Source organism: Schistocerca cancellata, chromosome 9 (assembly GCF_023864275.1).
Source record: "Schistocerca cancellata isolate TAMUIC-IGC-003103 chromosome 9, iqSchCanc2.1, whole genome shotgun sequence".
NCBI lineage: Eukaryota > Metazoa > Arthropoda > Insecta > Orthoptera > Acrididae > Schistocerca > Schistocerca cancellata.
Genome location: NC_064634.1, coordinates 57,385,221 through 57,411,170, shown reverse-complemented (window position 1 = coordinate 57,411,170; position 25,950 = coordinate 57,385,221). Strand labels below are relative to the sequence as shown.

General features: G+C 42.7%; 1 protein-coding gene across 1 annotated transcript in view; it reads left to right on the top strand.

Annotated features, from left to right (window-relative positions):
• Positions 1 to 19,021: 19,021 nt before the first annotated feature.
• LOC126101015 (alpha-tocopherol transfer protein-like) overlaps positions 19,022 to 25,950 on the top strand; it is a 164,459-nt gene continuing 157,530 nt past the window's right edge. The window contains exon 1 of the mRNA XM_049911683.1: positions 19,022 to 19,159. The gene's annotated coding sequence lies outside the window, so the exon portion shown is untranslated. The remainder of the gene's footprint in view (positions 19,160 to 25,950) is intronic.

Genomic DNA, 25,950 nt, shown 5'->3' with positions numbered 1-25,950 from the left:
ACACTTGAAGATAACTGTTGACAATCGGGAACTGGAAAATGTGAATCAGTTCAAGTACCTGGGAAGTTTATCACAAAGGATGCCCACTGCAACAACGAAATCCGAGCAAGAATCGTCATGGCCAAAGCTGCTTTCAACAAGAAGAGTACTCTGCTGACCAGCAAATTGAGTTTGGCATTGAGGAAAAAACTGATAAAGTGCTACATTTGGAGCATTGCACTGTATGGAGCAGAGACATGGACCACGAGAAAGAAGGAGAAAAAAATACATAGAGAACTTTGAAATGCTGGAGGAGAATGGAAAAGATCAAGTGAACAGATCGCAAAAAAAAAATGACGATTTACTGCGAAGAGTAGAAGAGAAGAGAAGTATTCTGCGTACAATTCTTCACAGAAAGGCCAACTGGATTGGACATGTACTTAGACACGAGGGACACATACATGATGTCATCGAAGGGAAACTCAGAAGAAACGCAGGACGAGGAAGAAGAAGAATTCAACATCCGGACGACATGAAAGATGGAAGGAGATACAACAGACTGAAGGAAGAAGCTGAAGACAGGAAACAGTGGAATCAGAAATTCTCTGTACGAAGACATGGACCTGCCACTAGGCAGAATACTACATAATAATAATAATAATAATAATAATCCCACAGCAACCTCCACATTTTTTCACCCTAAACTGGCCAAGAAAAAAATGTGTTTCATTACTTATTGGATGCCCCTTGTACAACCCACAACCTGGGCGACCGCGGGTTTTACGTTGTAAGATCGCAAGTCAAGTAATGAACTTTAATTTTCAGTCGGAAAGAGTCGCACTTCTTCTTTAATGGATTTGTGAGTGAACGTAACTGCCAAATCTAGTGGTCGTAAATTCCTTGCAAGCTTCAAATGAGGGAAATGTATCCACAATGACTGTCAGTTTTCTGTACCTTTTGGGTTGGTTGGTTGGTTGGTTGATTTGGGGGTAAGAGACCAAACAGCGAGGTCATCGGTCTCATCGTATTGTGGAAGGATGGGGAAGGAAGTCGGCCGTGTCCTGTCAAAGAAACCATTCCGGCATTTGCCTGAAGCGATTTAGGGAAATCACGGAAAATCCAAGTCAGGACGGCCGGACGAAGAATACATTTTGGGTGTGCGGCATCAACGGCTCTTATTTTTTTGAAGACAGAGAAGGAAAAGCTGTGGAAGTCAATAAAAACCGATATCGCGCGATTATAAGGGAACTTTTGTGGCTTCATTTAACTGGAATGGTTTCCGTATCGCCTAATTTCGCGTACTGGTGACCAAAAATGGCCTTTTCAATTTTTTGCTTTGGGATCGTCTTACACCATTGGCGTATGTCAATGCTGAAACGTCTGCGAGCTAAAAGAGAAAATTCGACATGATGTTGCGAAATGCAAATGGCATCTTGTCAGGCACTCATAGCGAATTTCGCGGACGGAAAACTTCGAGCGTTGACACTTGGTTCGTGTGACCCACATAACGATGACAGCCTTGCGAAATGTCAGCTATCGGAAGATTCACTGTTATCAGATTACTCGTTCGTGTCAGTATCTTTTTAGTTCACCCCAGAAATAATTTTCCATTATGCATACAGCGCAGAGGAAGAGGTCGTATGCCAGACGTCCTTTTCCATACCTCAAATGGAAGGGTGTAATGTACGTGGCTATTTATTTTGTTAATGAATCTTGCAATAAATGAAAGTCTTCATTTGATATATCAAAACTGGCATGTTTTTTTTATAAGAACTTATAAAAACACTGAAACTATGTATAAGAACAGAATGGATGAAGAAAACGCGTTTGCGAGCATCTGGAAGTCTTTATTTCGTGCTAGAACTTATTTTCTAAAGCTCGGCGTGGTATCCTGGTACACAAATCCGTGCTGTGGCATTAGGGTCTCATGGTAGTGCTGTATATTCGCGGCGTTTATTACAATGCGCCAGCAGTGCCGGAATAGCATGCATGCTTGGTTCTTCGGACCAGTAAATCGCTTATTCAAGACCTGTACAGAGCTCTTTTTCTGGGAGCACGGTGCTGGACGCGTTACCTTAAGCTATTCTGTTCGCAAAGTGACTTCTTTACAGTACTGGACAAAGTATGCCAATAATTTATTTCACGAACGTAAATCGAATTAACAAGGCAAATATACTTCACAACCTTGAGCTACCGTATATGTGTCATCTCCATGTGATTCAAGTAAAGAAGAGATCGTTTCTTTGTGATAAAAAATATTTAAATATGAAGAAAATTCCGCTCATTGAGGTGCTGCCCTAATACTGTTTTGCGCTAAAACAGAAGAGTTTAGAAAATGCTTGCATTATGGCGTTTAAAAATGAACATGCGGGGACAGCAAATACAGGGTGTTTCAAAAATGACCGGTATATTTGAAACGGCAATAAAAACTAAACGAGCAGCGATAGAAATACACCGTTTGTTGCAATATGCTTGGGACAACAGTACATTTTCAGGCAGACAAACTTTCGAAATTACAGTAGTTACAATTTCCAACAACAGATGGCGCTGCGGTCTGGGAAACTCTATAGTACGATATTTTCCACATATCCACAATGCGTAGCAATAATATGGCGTAGTCTCTGAATGAAATTACCCGAAGCCTTTGACAACGTGTCTGGCGGAATGGCTTCACGTGCAGATGAGATGTACTGCTTCAGCTGTTCAATTGTTTCTGGATTCTGGCGGTACACCTGGTCTTTCAAGTGTCCCCACAGAAAGAAGTCACAAGGGTTCATGTCTGGCGAATAGGGAGGCCAATCCACGCCGCCTCCTGTATGTTTCGGATAGCCCAAAGCAATCACACGATCATCGAAATATTCATTCAGGAAATTAAAGACGTCGGCCGTGCGATGTGGCCGGGCACCATCTTGCATAAACCACGAGGTGTTCGCAGTGTCAATGGCTCTGAGCACTATGGGACTCAACATCTGTGGTCATCAGTCCCCTAGAACTTAGAAATACTTAAACCTAACTAACCTAAGGACATCACACACATCCATGCCCGAGGCAGGATTCGAACCTGCGACCGTAGCAGTCGAGCGGTTCCGGACTGAGCGCCTAGAACCGCTAGACCACCGCGGCCGGCTTCGCAGTGTCGCCTAAGGCAGTTTGTACCGCCACAAATTCACGAAGAATGTCCAGATAGCGTGATGAAGTAATCGCTTCGGATCTGAGAAATGGGCCAATGATTCCTTTGGAAGAAATGGCGGCCCAGACCAGTACTTTTTGAGGATGCAGGGACGATGGGACTGCAACATGGGGCTTTTCGGTTCCCCATATGCGCCAGTTCTGTTTATTGACGAAGCCGTCCAGGTAAAAATAAGCTTCGTCAGTAAACAAAATGCTGCCCACATGCATATCGCCGTCATCAATCCTGTGCACTATATCGTTAGCGAATGTCTCTCGTGCAGCAATGGTAGCGGCGCTGAGGGGTTGCCGCGTTTGAATTTTGTATGGATAGAGGTGTAAACTCTGGCGCATGAGACGATACGTGGACGTTGGCGTCATTTGGACTGCAGCTGCAACACAGCGAACGGAAACCCGAGGCCGCTGTCGGATCACCTGCTGCACTAGCTGCGCATTGCCCTCTGTGGTTGCCGTACGCGGTCGCCCTACCTTTCCAGCACGTTCATCCACCACGTTCCCAGTCCGTTGAAATTTTTCAAACAGATCCTTTGTTGTATCGCTTTTCGGTCCTTTGGTTACATTAAACCTCCGTTGAAAACTTCGTCTTGTTGCAACAACACTTTGTTCTAGGCGGTGGAATTCCAACACCAGAAAAATCCTCTGTTCTAAGGAATAAACCATGTTGTCTACAGCACACTTGCACGTTGTGAACAGCACACGCTTACAGCAGAAAGACGACGTACAGAAAGGCGCACCCACAGACTGCGTTGTCTTCTATATCTTTCACATCACTTGCAGCGCCATCTGTTGTTGAAAATTGTAACTACTGTAATTTCGAAAGTTTGTCCGCCTGAAAATGTACTGTTGTCGCAAGCATATTGCAACAAACGGTGTATTTCTATCGCTGCTCGTTTAGTTTTTATTGCCGTTTCAAATAAACCGGTTATTTTTGAAACACCCTGTATATTACGCAGTGCTATTAATCGTGAAAAAGAATCAAGAATCTATCTTACAGTGATTTTGAGACCGAAATTGACCTTTCAGAACTTAACCCAGTTGACGTGAGCTGCATTTTACATTCTGGGAATGCGCATACTAACATGTTAATCACATTGAAAAAATAAAAAAAACACAGTGATTAAAACAGCTACTAAAACATGATCAAAGAATCATTAATTATTGATGATAGCACAACAATTATTCAGTTATCATCTTTAATAATTTCTTTTTTTTTACAAACCAACTCGCCGATGTGAGAGAGCCCACAAATATTGATATAGTTGAGCTAAATAACGTTACTGCTGAAGGTATTTGTAACCCATTGCTAAACTGTTTGGAATCTATGGGATTTTTTAATAATATCCTGGAAAAAAATCTTATTTACATTGCAACAGGTGAAGCAGCAGTGATGATGGGAAGAAGCAAAGATTTGTTAAATTAATGAAACGTCATTTCCCACTAACTTTGTTTTGGTATTGTACTAACCACAAACTTAGATCGTCAGTTGGTGATGTAAGAAAAAGAGACTTTCTACCACACGTGAATCACTTCAGATCTTTCGTAGACAAGCTATATTCAGTGTAATACCAGTCACCGCAGAACGCTCGAGAAGTAAAGAAGCATGCACAGCTACTTGATACCAAAATTCTGAAAAATGGCATACTCTCGGGCTCAAGATGGTAGCATCGAGCCTTCAGAAGCCTGACAGCACCGTGGGAAAACTTTAAATTTTTAGTTGTTTACTTCACAGCTGCGAGAAGGTGATCAAGGCAGGAAGCCAACTGAAAGAGGTATGTCACTTCACAGCTGCGAGAAGGTGATCAAGGCAGGAAATCAACTGAAAGAGGTATGTACAAAGGTTTATTGAAGTGCTTCACTAAAGTTGATTTCATTCTCGACTTAGCTCTAATGTGTGATGCCCCTCAGGAATTATCAGAACCAAGTCTTGAGCTACAGTCACGAGACATCACACTGTAATCTGCCCAGCGGAATATCAGAAATCAGCTATTGGTGTTCGAAGAAAGGAAACCGAACAGTGGTTCTCACAAGGGAACCTCCCCATCGCACCCCCCTCATATTCTGTTATAAGTTGGCACAGTGGATAGGCCCTGAAAAACTGAACACAGATCAATCGAGAAAACAGGAAGAAGTTGTGTGGAACTACGAAAAAATAAGCAAAATATACAAACTGAGTAGTCCATGTCCAAGATAGGCAACATCAAGGATAATGAGAACTCAGGAGCACCGTGGCCTGTGGTTAGCGTGAACAGCTGCGGATCGAGAGGTTCTTGGTTCAAGTCTTCCCTCGAGTGAAAAGTTTACATTCTTTATTTTCGCCAATTTATGATTTGTCCGTTCGTTCATTGACGTCTCTGTTCACTGTAATAAGTTTAGTGTCTGTGTTTTGCGACCACACCGCAAAACCGTGCGATTAGCAGACTAAAAGACGTGCCTCTCCAATGGGAACTGAAAACATTTGATCGCAAGGTCATAGGTCAACCGATTCCTCCACAGGAAAACACGTCTGATACATTCTATACGACACTGGTGACGGCATGTGCGTCACATGACAAGAATATGTTGTCGACCCACCTAACTTGTACACTTGGCGAATGGATAAAAAGATTCTTACAAATCTTTAACATATTGCAGCGTGTCAGCAACTGTGAAATGTACAGCAAATAAACAATGTTTTCAGCCTTCAGTTGCAAGGTAATTTTACCCATAGAACGAGTAAAATTACCTTGCAACTGAAGGCTGAAAAAAAAAAAGATTCTTCTATCTTGCCCGATTTAGGTTTTCTTCTGGATGTGATAATCACTCCCAAAAGACGGACAGATAATAATTGTCTGAAAATAAAAAATTAAACTTTTCACTCGAGGGAGGACTTGAACCAATACCAAGGACCTCTCGTTCCACAGCTGCTCACACTAACCACGGGACCACGGCGCTCCTGAACTCATACTATCCTTGATGTTGCCTATCTTGCGCATGGACTACTCAGTTTGTATATTTTGCTTATTTTTCTCATCGTTCCACACAACTTCTTCCTGTTTTTTCGATTGATCTGTGTTCAGTTTTTCAAGGCCTATCCACTGTGCCAACTTATAACTAAATCTGAGGGGGGTGTGATGGGGAGGTTCCCTTGTCAGTGCTGTGAATCTCTCACAGCAGTAGAAGAGCTGACCTTGAGAGTAATTAAACTGGAAAGAGGAAGAAAAAGTAGAGTCTTGAGCACTGCAGGTTTTATGATTGTATGAAACGGCGGAAGTAGGATCGTCTTGTACACACAGAGGACATTGCCATCTCTGAATGCGAGAAAGAGATGGACTCATCAACCTGGCCTGAAAATCCTGGAACAGTATATGGTGAAACAAGTACAAAACCTTAAGTGTCGCTTTGGGCTTCCAGAGAAAGGGATGCTTAGAGGATTTCGGGATTATTTCATGGAGAAGAAACTGCCAGCATCCCTCCGCCCTCTTCTCAGTGCAATGAAATGTGTACACATGTCTACTAGCAAATGTGAACATGGGTTTTCAGAAATGAATCTATTGTCACACTTCCAAGAGCTTCATTCAGTCTTTTTGCCGTCAGGAATCTGTCGTTCGTTAAACTGGTTGGTCCTCCACGGCGTATGTTTCAACCTAAGGATCATGTACGCTCTTGGTTAAAGAAAGGCATACGTCTTGCTTCTGATACAAAGAGTAAATTAAGAAGACTTGAAGACGATAGCATCCATGAAATGATATCAGTTTGGATCTTAACGTCACCTTGCTAGGTACCGTTAATTACGATGTAGTTTTATAGTTAACTGAACAATCGGCTATATTCAAAACCTCAGCAATTGTCGCTGCATTATACCTAGCGAAAGAGTTGCATCAAACTTTTTTTTATTTACTTAAGGAGCATAGCCACGTACTAGTTCGTTTAAGAAAGTCCTACACAATAACATAACAGAGATTTACTTCAGGGATGAAGTAAAATGATATTGACATGAACGACTAATCAGATAAAAGCGAATCTTCCGAACGTTAACATTTCGCAAGATTGCCATCGATATGTGGGTCTCACGGACCCACGTGTCAACACTCGAAATTTTAGAACCTTGCTAATCTTTAAGTGTCAGTTTGTGATATAATTCCAACTGTTTGCTTACTTACATGTACAGCAGGTCGATTCCATCAACAAAATTCTTGATTATTTGCAGAACAAAAGTCCTTTGGCTGATAGTAACGTTACATAGAAATTAAATTTTAATTGTGCGTAACAAATAGTTCCGACAACACCTTGATTTTTCTTCTTGTTTTCAGTTATTTCACACTAAATACTTCTTTTTCAGTTGGATAAGTGTGAGTGAATCAAATGTGCACGTCTTGTTCTCAATTATGTCGACCGTACTTATGTCGCAAGACAGAGTTCTTAGGGACTAAATAGGCTTTGTAGACCAACACTTCATTAAGCTGATCCATCATACCCGGCATTTAGTGATTTGTGCAGGTCGTACAGCGCCATTTTGTTTATGTCACAGTCAGAGAGAGTGTGATATTGCGGACGACACATGATGTCAAACTATTTCGGCACAGACAGCTGAATCCTAGAAATCAGCTATATCTCAGCAGATAAACCTCAGCCACGAATGGTACAACTTAATACAGCAAATCTGAAAGTAAAGTTAATAGATATTACAATAACAGCTAGCACATGTTAATAATGAACTCATATACCCATAGGATGAGTTTTTATTATAGGGCAGGACAGGATAAAAGGTAATCAGAAGATTAAAGATGTGCTAGGATGCATATGACAAAATAAATATGCTATTCAAAACCAAGAATCTATTGTGTCTAGAAAGAAAACTTTACTCTTATATTACTAGTTTTGTTTTTGAAAACATTGCTGGAGGAAGCAAGTGTTCAAAATTGAAGATTTGAAATTAATTATAAAAGTTTATGACGCAAAGGCACGCTCATTAGTCAACTGGGTGACCTGTTTCGATCACCACACGATCATCTGCAGATCTTAAGAACTGTAATATGGTACAGGGTATAAATTAGAGGGATACATAATAAGAATTTAAAATTAGCTACACGATTATAAAACAATAGATATACACATACTGATGGACAATGGCTGTACACGGTGCAGAAACCGCTGAATGATGATAGTCAACTTATGGAGAGAGCAGTGCAGCTATTTCTTAAACACTGGAGACTCCATCTGCAGCTCCTAACGTGACATCCTCCTCCAGCATTACTTTTCCTCAATAGTAGTTGTCGATACCAGTATTATTTTTTTAATTTTGTCCAGGTCAGTATTATCTCAGTTGCTTTTCTGCATACCTTCATGTAACTTTACACCCAGTATGTTACATTTCAAGCTAAAATTTATGAAAAGGAATTGCTTTGTAAAATATTTTAGTTTCGATGTTATAATCCACTGAATACTATTCCTGAATGTAGAGTTAAAATTATTTTTTTATGAAACATATGAAATTACGAATTAGTTCCACACTATAATTTATGTTATTAATTACGCAATCCTGTACTGTTTGATGTTCTTATTTCTGGATTCATTTATGAAATAACAGTCGAAATTAATAATGTAACAAAACTAGTAGGAATTCATTTGTTAAGAAAAATTGTAATCCCTTTGGATTACTGTTATTTCCGCAGAGAGAGAGTCGTAAGCTTGCCTCTGATATGATCGGGCGTATTTTTGTATAATAAGTGCAAACAATGAAATTTCAGCTTTGTTAATGTCAAAAATCAAAATACTGTATGATGTACTAAAATGTGAGGAAATATATAAAAAAATATATTTACATAAAAAATTCTGCAACAACAACCTTCCAACTTATTTAGTTCAAACCAATCATGAAGACCTGATGCAGATTTTCAGCTTCAAGAACCAGACCCCTAGACAAGAAAAGCTGGAGCCTCTAAACATGACAAGCTAAGTAAACTTGAAAGTTTCTTGTACACTTCGCTCCTCTCAAATCTCCTTAAAAGACTTTGCTTATTAATTACTTGGACTGGACATTGTTTAATGTGGGCAATAGATGGAACAAGGAAGGAGGGGGGAGGTTACAAGCTGAAGCATGATGTCAGAATTTATCAATCAGATATATATATCGAAAGAATTATGTACAAAAAATGTATTTATTAATAAATAGAAGCTCGAAATTGTGTAGAACAATTTTATAATAATGAAGAAACAGCTTGTTAATGCAGTCACCCGCCAGGTTAGCCGAGAGTGCTAATGCGCTGATTCCTGAACTCGGGTAGGAGCGCCAGCCCCAGATCGAATCCGCCCAGCGGATTAAAGATGAAGAGTGGTGTGTCAGCCAGCCTGGAAGTAGTTTTTAGGTGGTTTTCCACATCCTGCAAGGTGAATACGAGGCTGGTCCCCACGTCCTACCTCAGCTACACGACTCACAGACATTTTAAATATGTTTGCACTATTTCATGGTTTACACTAGACACAGACAGCTCGGGTACACTGAATCCGTCCCCTGGGGGAGGGGAGGGGGGGAGGAGGTACGGGGTGGTGGCAGGAAGGCCACCCCTTCAATTAAACATTCCAAATCCGATCTTAACTATGCTGACCCTGCGAAATTTGCAGGACACAGGCACAAGCAAAATAAGAAAAAAAGAAGCTTGTTAATGTAGTTATTGTCAAATAAATATACTAACAACCTTAAAAAATGAAACAACTAAAAGTGGCATTGGTTGTGTATAGGTTGCCGTCTATGGGCATGCTGGAAAAATAATTACGATGTTGTTGGTTTCTATCTTCAAGCATTCGTTAATTCAATTATTTCAGCACCTTTATGACACACTGAAACAGGACAAAAAACCCTACGAGCATTCGTGATGTCCTCGTCTGTGTACGTTCAATATCCTCTGTTAGCTCTGTTTGGCATGGGTCCCATATATTGATGAATATTATAAGATGGGTAGCACGAATAATTTGTAAGCAATGTCTTTTGTAGACTGGCTGTATTTCCCCGGTATTCTACCAATAAACCGAAGACTGCCACCCGTTTTGCTTACGGCTGAGCCTTTGTTATCGTTCCATTTTATGTCTCTACAGACTGTTACACCAGATTATCTGAATAAGTTGACCGATTCCAGCTGTAACTCAGTGATAATGTAGCCGTTGGATACTATGTCTATCTATTTTGACAAGTTAATATTTTACATTTCTCAACATTAAAGTTCTCAATCTTTGAACTATTTTGAAATCTTTTCGAAATCTAACTGAATATATCTTGAGATTTTATCGGGCAGTTCTCCATTATAAATAACTACATCATCTGAGGTTGTTATTAATATTATCTGTAAGGTCAGTAATCTACAGGGCTACTATAAATGACACATTCGTTTACGAAGTACAGTCTTTCCCAAAGTAATACATGTACAAATATGACTTGAACGGAACCGTTACCTCACAGAGTTTGTGGTGGTTCAAGAGGCTCTGAGCACTATGGGACTTAACATCTGTGGTCATTAGACCCCTAGAACTTAGAAGTACTTAAACCTAACTAATCTAAGGACATCACACAAATCCATGCCCGAGGCAGGATTCGAACCTGCGACCGTAGCGGTCACGTGGTTCCAGAATGCAGCGCCTAGAACCACACGGCCACAATGGCCGGCTACAGAGTTTGTGTTGTGCCCACCAGATGGCGTTCCGAGAGCAGTGCCTTGACAAAATGGCGAATAAGCCAGAAAAGAGTTTTGGTGTGTTGGAATATGGGAGACCCGTTACAAAAGTGGAACGTGTGTTCAGACGGAAAATCGCAGCAAACTATGAGGCAGATTTTGCGAGGGCGGTTACATTTCAGGCTGCATCGTCTGCAGATCCTGCAACAATTAAAACGGGAAGCTTTTGAATCGCAGTGTACGAAGCAACTGAGGTTGAACATTTCGCCTCCAAGCTGATATTCAGCAACGGAACAACCTTCCGTTCATCTGAAAACCTTTATCGCCACGATGTAGAGCGTAGGGCACTGAAAATCCTCATGAAATCTGGACGCATAAATGAGATTCGCGAAAGGTTAACGTTTTATACCCACTGTCGCAGACGAAGCTTTATGAACCATTTTGCTTCTGTGAGAAGACTGTGATGGTACTTACCTCATCGAGATCTGACTGAATATATCTTGGGATTCTATTCAGGCAACTATTCATTATAAATATCTACATAATCTGCGAAACATTTGAGGTTACTATTAATATTATCTGAAGGGTCAGTAGCCGGCCGGGGTGGCCGAGCGGTTCTAGGCGCAACAGTCCGGAACCGCGCGACCGCTACAGTCGCAGATTCGAATAATCCTGCCTCGGGCATGGATGTGTGTGATGTCCTTAGGTTAGTTAGGTTTAAGTAGTTCTAAGTTCTAGGGGACTGATGACCTCAGAAGTTAAGTCCCATAGTGCTCAGAGCCATTTGAACCATTTGAAGGGGCAGTAGTGCAGTAATAGCATATCTCTTACCGTGATATGTTGCAGATGTGCTTGTTTCCACAAATTACCACTGATACAGCGAATTCCAACAAGACGGGGCCTTCACTCATTGGAGCATCGGTGTTCTTCGCCACCTAAACGGCGAATTTACGCATCGCTGGATTAGGCGTAGCGGCTCTGTTCCTGTTGGCCCTCCTTGTCATCTGACCTAAAGCCTTGTGACTTTTTCTTCGAGGGCACATTAAGGATCGTTTTCGTTTACTCCCACTGCCAAGAACTCTGGAACAGGTCAGAGAACGCATCAACGCTGCTATGATGGCCATTAACCGGATGTTCCTACAGAAGGTGTGGAACGAACTTGGCTGCTGCTTGGAAGTGTATCGTGTGACCAGAGGAGCACTCACAAAATATTTTTACAGTACCAAATGTAAACTTGGTAAGTTTGCGGCTCTATTCATACATCATTCATATTTGTACATGCAATACTTTCTAAAGTACAGAGCTCTGAAACCGAGTGTACCATTTAAAGTGACCCTGTACAACATGAACAGCAAGAGTTTCAACACACTTCCCTGGAGCACACCTGACGTTACCTCTACAGTTGTCGATGACTCTCCATCAAAAATAACATGCCGTGTCCTTCCTGCCAAGAATTACTCGATCCAAATTTGGCCGGATACCGCATATGATCATACTTTCTACAGGATGTCCCACTCGAAAGAGGTCCCACAAACAAACATTTCCTTAAATCACACTTAAATACTTTGCATAAAAATCAGGAAATAATATTAAATGCCTGCCGCGGTGGCCGAGCGGTTCTAGGCGCTTCAGTCCAGAACCACGCGGCTGGTACGGTCGCAAGTTCGAATCCTGCCTCGGGCATGGATGTGTGTGATGTCCTTAGGTTAGATAGGTTTAATTAGTTCTAAGTTCTAGGGGACTGATGACCAGAGATGTTAAGTCCCATAGTGCTCAGAGCCATTTGAACCATTTTGATACCGCATATGATCGTACTTTCTACAAGATGTCCCACTCGAAAGAGGTCCCACGAACAAACATTTCCTTAAATAACACTTAAATACTTTGCATAAAAATCAGGAAATAATATTAATGCCTGCCGCGGTGGCCGAGCGGTTCTAGGCGCTTCAGTCCAGAACCGCGCGACTGCTACGGTCGCAAGTTCTAATCCTGCCTCGGGCATGGATGTGTGTGATGTCCTTAGGTTTGATAGGTTTAAGTAGTTCTAACTTCTAGGGGACTGATGACCACAGATCCCATAGTGCTCAGAGCCATTTGAACCATTTTTGAGTTCCAGCCACAGCGACGCGCGGAAACACACTGTTGCGCCACACGGTGTTGCAGAGTGCAGTGTTGCCACATCAAACGTCACGAGTTCCATCGTACAATTTCAGCGGAATCGCTATACATGTTTGTGGTGCCTCTTTCGAAACGGACACCTAGTATAGTTAACGTATGTGTGAAACTGAGTCAAGTGCTTTTCGGAAATAGAGAAATAGTGCATCTATCAGACTGTCTTGATCCATCACTTTCATGATACATGAGAAAAACGTAGGTTGGGATTCACTTGATCCTGGTGTTTGGAAGAAATAGTGTTTGGCATGGACGACACCGTTCTGTTCGAGATACCTCATTATATTTGCGCTCAGGACACTGGAACAAAGTATCGGACGGTAATTCTGTGGCCCACTGCTGCTACTCTTGTTGTAGACGGATGTGACCTGTGCCGTGTTCGAACCACAGGCATTGGTTTATGTTGGAGTTCAAATGCCGTTTCCGACTAAGTTCTGACGCTTCTACGCCGCATCGTTCATTATCTGTATGCTGTGATCCCCCGAGGTTTGTTCTCATGTACGTAGCTCATTCCCCAACTATGGTCGGCCGGTGTGGCCGAGCGGTTCTAGGCGCTTCAGTCTGGAACCGCGTGACCGCTACGGTCGCAAGTTCGAATCCTGCCTCGGGCATGGATGTGCGTGATGTCCTTAGGTTAGTTAGGTTTAAGTAGTTCTAAGTTCTAGGGGACTGATGACCTCAGTAGTTGAGTCCCATAGTGCTCAGAGCCATTTGAACCCCAAGTGTGGTAACTGTACATGAAATCGTTCAAAGTCATTAGAGACTGTAGCGCTGTGATCAGTTTAAAGTTACCATTTTAAGATACGTTCATCACACTCAATCCCGCATAGATTTTCATGTCTGATAGCCTTGCATTTTGACATGAAAGGATTTTGCACTATGTGGTCAGCTCGATGCACCAGTGCGGTCTATCGTTCAGCAATCTTGCTTCGTAACTGCCCTGATGCCCTCGCCGCCCATATTTGCATACATAAGGACATTAATTTAAACCAATTGTCTGAATGCGGGGTCTGAATTCGTAATCAGCACGCTGGCAATTGGTCGGCAGAACGTAACGACTTAATGTGAAGCAATGTTCTATAATTCGCAGCTTCGTAGAGACATGCTGCGTTATCTCCTCGTGAAACTTTACATCATGTGCAACGTTTTTAAAGTAATCAAATGTAGAATAACGTTTATTTATATAATACGAAGGACGTTCAATAAGTAACGCAATTTTTTTTTAACTCGACCAGTTTTGACCGCAAAAATGTGGGATCTGTTGCGGGACATGGTGGAATATTCCAGCTTCAGCACATATAGTTTCACGAATTTCCCATAGGTGGCCGAGCTATAGATAGCTTTCAAAACAGTGTTTGTAACGGGCATGCGTTCCAAATAGAGCTGTCACTGAGTTTCTTTTGGTGGAAAACCAGAGCATGGCGTATATGATCAAGCACTTGCAGAATTTCTACTGAGACCTGATAGTGAACAAAAGCACGGTGAGTCGTTGGGCGAGGCGTTTGTCATCATCGCAACAAAGTCACGCAAACCTGATCGATATCCCGTGTGCCAGCCTACCGTGCACAACTGACTCCTGCGGACAGTTTCATTCGAGGTGATAACAATCAAACCTCGCTGCTCAACTGGACGTCCCTGTTGGTAGTGCTTGCTGAACACTCGTTCACCAACTGAGAAACTAAAAGCCGTATGCCCACGGGGTTCCTCTCTGCCTACCAAAAGGCAAAAAGAGCAACGAAGGACCATCTGTGCGAAACTGCTTGCGAGTTTGGAGGCTGATCGTGACAATTTTTTGTCGAATAGTCGTCACGGGCGATGAAACATGGGTTCATCACTTCGAACCGGAAACAAAATTTCAACCCATTGACTGGCGCCACACCATGTCTCTCTACCGAAGAAAGAGTTCAAACTGCACCCTCAGCCGATAAAATCATGGCGACAGTGTTCTGGAACGATGTCCTCGCTGGTGGTGCAACAGTCAACTCTGAAGTGTATTATGCCGCCCTCAGGAAGTTCAAGAAACGACTTCAGCGTGTTTATCGCCACGAAAATGCAAACGAATTTCTCCTTCCCCGTGACAACGCAGGGCCTCACACAAGTCCGCGCACAAGAAAGGAGCTCACAAAACGTCACTGGACTGTTCTTTCTCATCCGTCCTTCAGCACGGATCTAGCACCTTCTGACTTCAGTCTGTTTAGCCCAATGAAGGAAGCAGTATGTGAATGATGGCCGATAAAGCCGACTTGCTTTCAGAAAAAAATGTGTTTCTTTGAAACTTCCTGGCAGATTAAAATGGTGTGCCGGACCGAGACTCGAGCTCGGGACCTTTGCCTTTCGCGGGCAAGTGCTCTCCCGACCGAGCTACCCAAGCACGACGCACGCCCCGTCCTCACAGCCTTACTTCTGCCAGAACCTCGTCCCCTACCTTCCAAGCCTTACAGAAGCTCTCCTTGCAGAACTAGCACTCCTGAAAGGAAGGTCCCGAGTTCGAGTCTCGGTCCGGCACACACTTTTAATCTGCCAGGAAATTTCATATAAGCGCACACTCCGCTGCAGATTGAAAATCGCAACCTGGGAACATCCCCCTGGCTGTGGCTAAGCCATGTCTCCGCAATATTCTTTCTTTCAGGAGTGCTTGTTCTGCAAGGTTCGCAGGAGAGCTTCTGTAAGGTTTGGAAGGTAGGAGACGAGATACTGGCAGAAGTACGGCTGTGAGGACGGGGCGTGAGTCGTGGTTGGATAGCTCGGATGGCAGAGCACTTGCCCGCGAAAGGCAAAGGTCCCGAGTTCGAGTCTCGGTCGGGCACATAGTTTTAATCTGCCAGGAAGTTTCACAGCAGCGCACAATACCGCCGCAGAGTGAAAATCTCATTCTGGATGTGTTTCTTTTCTTACTGATTGGCCCTCGTATGCAATGACGTGAAAAAGGAAAATTGCTAGTAGGTATTTGTCATTGTGAACGACTGGTGCTACCAAGCCTAACCGCAATCGAATCGCTTAAGGGAAGGACTGGAGTTCCAATCTCAGTGCGATAATTACGGCTTAAATTGCGCATAATTTCCATAAACCAGTTCAGGTGAATGTTGAGAGATACGGTGGTTTCATTTCCTTACTATGGTCTTAACCTAGGTGGTAATTCGTGTACTGCTCTCTGTTCATTTAGCGATCGAAGCATGAAAGCTTGAGAACATAAACCGATTTAGTTCAGACAACTTCGCAACTAACCCACGACATGTAGACAGTAGTCCGTAGAAATCTGTTACTGTTTTGACCGAACTGCAACTTTATTCGAATTACTGATGGCTTAAAGTCTTTCCAACCCATCTACTAAACATCTGTCAGGCAGTATGCTCATTTTCAGGCATAACTCGTCTACAGCAGATGAGTTAGCGTGATGAGTTAGTTTAAGTTAGATTAAGTAGTGTGTAGACTTAGGGACCGATAACCTCAGCAGTTTGGTCCCATAAGACCTTACCACAAATTTCCAAATCCCCCGCCCCCCCTACCCAGAATTCTATTTAGTAACTTTCATTATCTACCCCACATTTCAAAGGCGTGTGTTCCCTTTTTATTTGTACCGGTTAGCATCCACGGTTCATTTCTACAGCCGACAAATGCTATCAGAAAAGATCTCCTAATACTTAAATTTATACTAGTGACTCGTCCGGGCTTCGCACGCATAGCGGGAATAAATTATGCTCACAGACGTTATTCGTGAATCGGCCCATCGACTAGTGAAACCCGTATCGAAATCCCTGTAGCACTTCCCGAGATTAGCCGTCACATACAGACCAAAAAACGCTCGGTGGTGTTTATCTTACAGTACGTAATAATTAAATGTTAAAACATACATATATTTTTTAAAAAAAACTCTTTTCTTGCTGTTGCCAGTCTGCAATTTATGATTTTTCTACTTCAACCTTAGTCATTTTGATGCCTAAAAAACAATACCTATTTACTGTTTTTAGCGTACCATTTCCTATGTAATTCGCCTCAGCAACGCCTGAATTAATTCGAGTATGTCGCATTGTCTTAGTTTTGTTGATAAGCATCACTCGACCTTTTTTTAAGATACTATACGTAACGTTCAACTGAATTAAGTGCTGGGTCGTCTCTGACAGAATTAAAGTGCTTTCGCAAATATTCTACTTTTTATTGGTTACCACCATACTGGGTTAATAACGGGACAGCAACTCGTGTTAACCAGTTTGGTATAGGAAGAGCCAAAGCTGCAAGATACAGTTTTTTTATTTACTTGATGCCTTCTGTTTACCTGAACTTATTTTCCAATCATCTTATGAGACGGAATGTTAGAATTACAATTTGTCCAATAAACAGCTCCAGAAATTGAGTGCCTATTACAGGGTACAGAGGATCCTGTACCGCGATATACGTACCAGACAGACAAAACAGTCCTATCAATTAGCAGCTACAAAAACTATTTTTAGAAATCGACACTTCAATGATGCAAACAGAAGTTGAAATGCTAGGTTGTGTCTTACGTTATACCAAATACTAGGACCCATAATAGTGCATGACAATATGACATAGCTATTTAATCCAACCTAGGGACAGTGTAAGATACAACCTTTCGTCTTAACTTTTGTGTGTAGCGATGGAGTGTTAATTTAATAAAAGTTGTAATAGTTGTACATTCGCCGGCCGGAGTGGCCGTGCGGTTCTAGGCGCTACAGTCTGGAGTCGAGCGACCGCTACGGTCGCAGGTTCGTATCCTGCCTCGGGCATGGATGTGTGTGATGTCCTTAGGTTAGTTAGGTTTAATTAGTTCTAAGTTCTAGGCGACTGATTACCTCAGAAGTTAAGTCGCATAGTGCTCAGAGCCAACCAGTTGTACATTCTGTTGTTTGTTCATGGTTTACGAGGATATTTAATTCGAAACGTGATGATGATTTTTAACGCCTTACTGATTTGGTTCCTTTCCGCACTATTTTATGGTTTAAAATGTTGATGTTGATGTTATGTGTCGCTACAGCCTACGGCTTTTGTTTTCCTGCCTCACATGTGGCGCCCCTGTGGTTTGCTATTTATTGCAAAAATGTTCAAATGTGTGTGAATTCCTAAGGGACCAAACTAGACTTACACACTACTTATACTAACTTAAAACTAAGGACAACACACACACACCCATGCCCGAGGGAGGACTCGAACCTCCCGCGGGCGGACTGTTTATTGCTTCAAAATGTCCTGCTGCTCTGAAAAATTTTAAGGAGCTGCAGTGTGGTGCAAGTCAAGTAGTTGTTCTATTTTTAATGATTACAAAGTGCAACAAAGAAATTCCCTGCGTTATGATAGGGCGCCCACTACCCGAGTTTTTTTGTGGCCGCGTAGGAAACAGACCATTAGATGTATGTTTATCCCGCTATTGTTCATAGAAAAACTTGACTTTGGCGTAAGAGCATGTACAGCCTTAACGTTCGCATGCTATTACGGAAAAATGTGTTGTCTGTCTTGATAAATATAACCTGGCACAATATGCTCTATGTCCTGTAATAGGCACTCATTTCTGGCTCTGAGCACTATGCGACTTCTGAGGTCATCAGTCGCCTAGAACTTAGAACTACTTAAACCTAACTAACCTAAGGACATCACACACATCCATGCCCGAGGCAGGATTCGAACCTGCGACCGTTTATTGGACTGCAACTGTTTATTGGACAAATTGTAATTTTAACTTTACGTCTCTGGTAACTGGAAACTAGTCGTCGATTAAATAAAAAGACTGTATCTTGTCGTTTTTGCTCTTCCTATACTAGATTTAAACTTTTTATTTCTTCTCCCAGAAATTTAATTCCTTGTCCAAATTACTCTTCCCTTTTCCTTTACTGTTTACTGCGCACAGTACATCATGCTTACTGCAATATTACAAAACGAGGAGATCATTCGGTGATAATGTAATACTATGTTACTGCGAAGAAGGGTTTTTAAATGCTAAGTTTCTGAATTGCTCTTTCGCGGTCTGCTGTTTGGACCCCAGATGTGTGTTACATGGAGCACGGCGCAGTCCGGAGCGAAGACGTGACGAGAGCAAATGGGACAGATTGGCGAGCGAGCACGTGACTCGGCTGCCAGAGATATAGGAGCGACTATCGGTCAAGCCGTCAGTCGTTGCCTCTCCTCCAAACTAGCACCAGATTAGCAGACCGACAGCCTCCGCGGTAAGTATCCACAAGGGCTACGTTTATCACCCAGCAGTGTTACCTGTGACAATTTACGCTCCGTGCAATCGTTAATGTTTGCCGCGCTTTTTCGGTGTCCATCCTGCAGACAGTATTGTACGCGTGTTCCTCCAGTCTATTACCCTTCTTGTCGGTACAGTGTCATTTCCTGAACGTGCTTACAAGGAATGCATACAGGCAACGGGTTACCGGTTTTGCTCATCTTTCACACGGTTGTAGTACACACGCATGTGACAAATGCTGCTCTGGTATAATGTAAAGAATTATTGACAAACCGAAGTTCAGGCCTTAATGATCATGTTGATCATACGAGAGCAGTTTAACTCGGCAGACTAGACGCCTGTTGCTCTCGAGTATAGGCATTTTTTTTCTAATGTTGCGCCAAACACTTAGCTCGAACAGGGAATCATATTTCTATGGAAAAGACCAAAAGTAGGTCATAGTGTGTAGCCCTGGCGAGGTCTAGTCGAGATATAATAGTCTTGATAAAATACACATTATTATAAATACATTCGTACGTGAATTGTAAAGGACGGCGGAAGAAAGTGCTAAAACCCAACAGAGCATAGCTTTTAGTTATTGCGTGCTGTATTTTTGATTAAATCTGCGTATCATATATCAAAATGGAATTATTTGTAACTTCTGCGAATTGTTGGACTACTTTTAACCTATGTAACCTGTCACATGAATAAGAAGATTGCTAATAAGTACTAGAGTTATTTGTAATGTTGTCCCGCTATTGTTGGTTGATACAGTCTCATCAGAACGTACCTACAAAAGATTTGAGAACAAATAGGTAGATTTTTTTTTTACTATCTTACATCAGACTAGTAGACAGAAGTCGCTAAAGATAGGAAAGAAGAAAGAGTATTATTCACGAAATAACAATTTTTAAAGTGACTGGCTCAATAACGAAGTGCTTCCGATCTTTCGTGGTAGATTGCCTTTGCATTAGAAAACAGAATACTAGAGGATCAAAACTTCTTACACGTGTAGAACTCCAGAAGAAACTGAGCTTTTGTCTCGTGTAGTCACAACCCTAGTAATGCAATATCGAATTTTTCAGTTTTTTCATCATTATTCACTTGAAGACTTTCTAAACCGTGAAGATTTATGGAAGGTATGTGATAAACAACTTTTGTTTTGTTGATAGACTGTCGTCCATTATATTTTGTTGCTACCACTAGAAAGGTAGCAACTACCTCTCTGCCTCACTTTTGTAATGAAAAATCTAAAAAGTCTTTGCTTGACGCTTGACCTTCATTGACAACGTCACCTGGTTTCCACACTTCTTCCGGTGGATGTAGATTGTGCTCCTTCCTAAAAGTAAATATGTACTAACGTTTGTAGAGAAACGCAACAAGATAAAAATAGTCGTGACCCACAATGTTTAACGTGAGAGCCGAAACAAACATATCCCTTTATAGTAAAAGTTTTGAGATTATTGTATCTCGTCATATTGTAAAAATCTGGATAAAACCAACATTTAGGCCACGGTTACAATGGCCTTCTTCTGGGTCTCACTTCTAACCGTGCCTGGAACCTTTATTTCACCAATAAAATTTTTTTACATTATTACACGGTAGCACAGGAAACTTTTGTCAACTGGGTCTGGCCACGGAAGGGTACGCAATCATACGTTTCTTCTAGATTTTTTTACAAGGTAAAACGAACTAGTGACTGAAACATTACAGGCATTCACTTACACGTGTGTATTACACTAGCGAACCCCTCATTGCTTCGCAATTGCTAAACATACATGAGAATTGGATATACATCCTAAACTCCTTCCCCTATTCTCTCTACCAATCTCCCCTGTCGCCGCCCCCCCCCCCCAGTTTTGTCCCTCCCCCCCCTTTTGTCTTTGTTCATAACCTCTTCCCACCTCTCTGTCCATCCTCGTGCCCATGTGTGTCCCACGAACTTTCTGGTCATATTCTCCCTCCCCCCCCCCAAATCCACTAACCCACTGTCAATTTCCTCCCCCTTCCTTATCTACCTCTTACCCCTTTCTCTGACCTAGAGCCTTGCCTGTTATCGTTATTGCAAACAAAACATTGATGGAGAATTAAAGTCACGGAGAGATTTTCAGCTGATCGATCACTGACGGTGACAGCTTGCCGCCTAGTTTTAATCTGCGAATGAGTAGGATTACAAGGTTATGGACAATTCATATCCCACAGTAATAATCTAATCGCAAGCATATAAGCCGTATATACAACTTTCCCCTTCATCTGTAAAACAGGCAGCGAGAAAGAAAAAAAAATACAGCAAACTGTTGTGTATACGATTTTGTGTTTGAAAATATATGTAAGGAGAGAGAATATACCAGGTCTCTCTCCTGAGAGCCGTCAGGCGCATTTTCTCTTTTTTCGGCGGATATTTACATTTTCGTTTTCGCAGACTGTATCTAGAGCCAGCGCAAACAAATACTGCCCATCACGTCTTTGATACGACGACCAGAGTAAACTGAAAACGTCGGTTTGTTTCCCGTTACAAACAAAATTATTAATCAATCCGAATTGTACGTGCCCATTAGCAACAGCGCTCGCAAATTAGTCTATCCTATTATCTGTGTGTATCAGTAGGGACAGTAAAGCAGAAGAACAGCAAACCAGGAGCGACTCGGCAGCGCTGCGTGCTGGGCGGTATGAGTCAGTGCGGGTCGGGGCAGTGCTTCATTGCGGAAGCACTGGGTATCCTAAAAGTTTTACTGTCCCTGGTGATACGTATTGAGAAAACAAATTCGCACTATCTTCTAATAATTTCCGGGCATGCAGCCGGATCCCGTCGACATTCTGCCACGATATTTCGGCCCAGAGACGTCCGGCCATCGTCAGGTAAGTACACAACTACTGAAGAGCCCAGGTACATTTCGCTTGCGCGAGATTCGGCATAAATACCGCGACTGCACCTGGGCTCTTATTCGAACATATCCGCATCCTCTACACCTCCCGCCGTCTTGAACCCCCTCACCCCTGGTTGCTCCTCTCCTCTCCCATCCCCACCCCCCCCCTTACCCTTCCATCTCTACACCCTACATCTCCTTTCCCAAGGTGGCTTCCATCAACTCCCCCTCCCGGACGATACCCTCTCTCCCTCCATTTATCCTCCTATCCACTCTGATCCTCACTCCCTCTCCTTTCCTCTGTCCTTTCCCCGGGCTCCCTCCTCCCCCCCCTTCCGTCCTGTTTTCTCCCCACTAAACCTCTCCCTACCTCCCTTCCCCCCCCCCAAGTCCTTTTGTATTCCCCTCTGCCTACCCCACTCCCTGTCGTGTCTGCCCCCGACCCCTCTTATGGGTCCTCATCCCTCATCAGCTCCTTTCCCGGTTCCCCCCTTCACTTTTACTCTCCTTTCCCCCCTTTTTTGTTTTCCCATCATCTGTCCAGTTTCCCCCACCTGCTCTCGGCTGTGGTATGTCACATTTGCCAACTTTTTAGTGCAGTGTTCCAGTGACTATTCAGTGTTGTTCGTCTTTCTCGTGTTGCGAACAGAAACCATGCTGTCGTTAGGTGTGAATTTATGTCTTTTGCGAACAGAATCCAGACTGTGGCCGTGTTTTTTAATTGTCTGTCTATTGTTTTACCTGTCTGCTTCGTATGTATTTTATTAGCATAATCATCCCTCTGTTCTTTATTTTAAGTTCCACGATTTCTTTTCGCCATGTTACTCTTTAAGTCTCCGATTTTATCGCCTGTTTTTATTATTTATTCTCTTCATCTTTCTCACAAAGTCTGTAGGCTGAAGAGCGGCGTACTAAGCTGCTGCCAGCCCGCCCCCTTTGGGGGGAATTGAAATTCAATAAAGAAAAAAAAATAAGACTAAAAACAGCCGACCAGTTGCAATGGATAAAGAAATCTTTACCTAGGTTTCGGCAGATTTAAATCTGTCTTCTTCAGAAGGCGGCAGTTTTACATAAAAATGGAATGAAGTATCATCGTCATTTTTACAAATATCTGCATAGATCCATTAGTCCGAATTAAAATATAGCCCTGAAAATAGGGTTTGTCATGTAAATAAAAATTAGTACATGGATGTAGCAGAGCTTACATGACAAACCCTATTTTCAGGGCTATATTTTAATTCGGACTAATGGATCTATGCAGATATTTGTAAAAATGACGATGATACTTCATTCCATTTTTATGTAAAACTGCCGCCTTCTGAAGAAGACAGATTTAAATCTGCCGAAACCTAGGTAAAGATTTCTTTATCCATTGCAACTGGTCGGCTGTTTTTAGTCTTATTTTTTTTTCTTTATTGAATTTCAATTCCCCCCGAAGGGGGCGGGCTGGCAGCAGCTTAGTATGCCGCTCTTCAGCCTACAGACTTTGTGAGAAAGATGAAGAGAATAAATAATAAAAACAGGCGATAAAATCGGAGACTTAAAGAGTAACATGGCGAAAAGAAATCGTGGAACTTAAAACAAAGAACAGAGGGATGATGATGCTAATAAAATACATACGAAGCAGACAGGTAAAACAAGACAGACAGTTAAAAAACACGGCCACAGTCTGGATTCTGTTCGCAAAATACATAAAATTCACACCTAGCGACAGCATGGTTTCTGTTCGCAACACGAGAAAGACGAACAACACTGAATAGTCACTGGAACACTGCACTAAAAAGTTGGCAAATGTGACATACCACAGCCGAGAGCAGGTGGGGGAAACTGGACAGATGGGAAAACAAAAAAAAGGGGGAAAGGAGAGTAAAAGCGAAGGGGGGAACCGGGAAAGGAGCTGATGGAGGATGAGGACCCATAAGAGGGGTGGGGGACAGATGCGACAGGGAGTGGGGTAGGCAGAGGAGGGGAATACAAAAGGACTTGGGGGGGGGGGGAGAAGGGAGGTAGGGAGAGGTTTAGTGGGGAGAAAACAGGACAGAAGGGGGGAAGAGGGAGCCCAGGGAAAGGTCAGAGGAAAGGAGGGGGAGTGAGGGTCAGAGTGGATAGGAGGGATAAATGGAGGGAGAGAGGGCATCGTCCGGGAGGGGGAGTTGATGGAAGCCACCTTGGGAAAGGAGATGTAGGGTGTAGAGATGGAGGGTAGGGGGGACACAACGGTGAAGACGTGGCAGGGGGCGGGGATGGGAGAGGATGGTGGTGGTGGTTAGTGTTTAACGTCCCGTCGACAACGAGGTCATTAGAGACGGAGCACAAGCTCGGGTTAGGGAAGGATTGGGAAGGAAATCGGCCGTGCCCTTTCAAAGGAACCATCCCGGCATTTTCCTGAAACGATTTAGGGAAATCACGGAAAACCTAAATCAGGATGGCTGGAGACGGGATTGAACCATCGTTCTCCCGAATGCGAGTCCAGTGTGCTAACCACTGCGCCACCTCGCTCGGTATGGGAGAGGAGAGGAGCAACCAGGGGGTGAGGGGGTTCAAGACGGCGGGAGGTGTAGAGGATGCGGATATGTTCGAGGAAGAGCCCAGGTGCAGTCGCGGTATTTATGCCGAATCTCGCGCAAGCGAAATGTACCTGGGCTCTTCAGTAGTTGTGTACTCACCTGATGATGGTCGGACGTCTCTGGGCCGAAATATCGTGGCAGAATGTCGACGGGATCCGGCTGCATAACCGGAAATTATTAGAAGAAGAAACACGCCGGGGAAAATTTCAGAAGTCCAATCAAATTCGCACTAGTTTAATCTGAGAGAACCAAAAATTCGCTTTAAAAATTACTGTTTGAAACGGTAAACAAACCGGCGCTTTCAGTCGACACTGGTCGTCGCCTGAAAGACATAATCAGCTGTATTTGTTTGGGCTGAACCCAACGACTCTCTGCAAAAACGAAATTGCAAATGTCTGTCGAAATATCAGAAAATGCTCCTGACGACATTCGGGAGACGCCCTGTGTGTGGGAGAAACGGTGTGATGGTTAACACTCCCTCATATCGTAGTTGAAATAGACTGCAGGAAATAAATCTAAACCACCTACTTTAACTGCACAGCATGCTTTTTCTTGTGGTTTATCATAACAAAGAATCTGTACAATGTTGTTCAAAAATTTACACAAGTTAATGTTTTTTGGAGTATCGTGTAAAAAAAAATTTGAAGGAAGTCTACCTTGTACCCTTATATTTGGTAAAAGTTGGACCACTTGTCTGTATATAGTAGTACAGATGTAGATCAAATTTGTATACTGCTAACATTAAAGAACTCCTTCCACATTTTCACAAATGCTATGTGCAAACCTTTTGGAGTTAGACTAGCCCCAATATAAAGCTACACCACACATAGGGTTTTTTCAACATTTCCTGGTGCGTAATCAAGATTTACATCCCTCTCATCAAAAAAGGGACGACTGCAGTCATTAACCTCTTTACTAAACACCTATTGCTTTACCCGATTACAGATTTCGTGACTGCTATGTTGACACTTTGGCAGGGCACTGTTCTCAAACAAAACAAATATTGTAAGGCAAAACTTTGTAGGTAGCCTGTATATACTTTCTAGCAGTTCAAACGGAACGACTAGTTGCCGGCATGTAGTGCATCTGAACCCACGACAGACAAATTCTGAATAAATTAAAAGTTCGCCGTTTCTTCCACTGACCCCCCCCCCTCCCCAATTAAAAATTTATTGAAATATAGTTATTACACACGAAATTCTTAGTTGTCTTTGGTAGGACGACAGCGTTTGTAGTGGTATCTCTCACTGTAGTATGAGAAGACACGGTGCAGACTTGAACAAAGATCAATTTACGAATGCTGGTTTCTGGCACGCACATTTGATTTTTTGATACAAGTAATGATATAGGAAGAT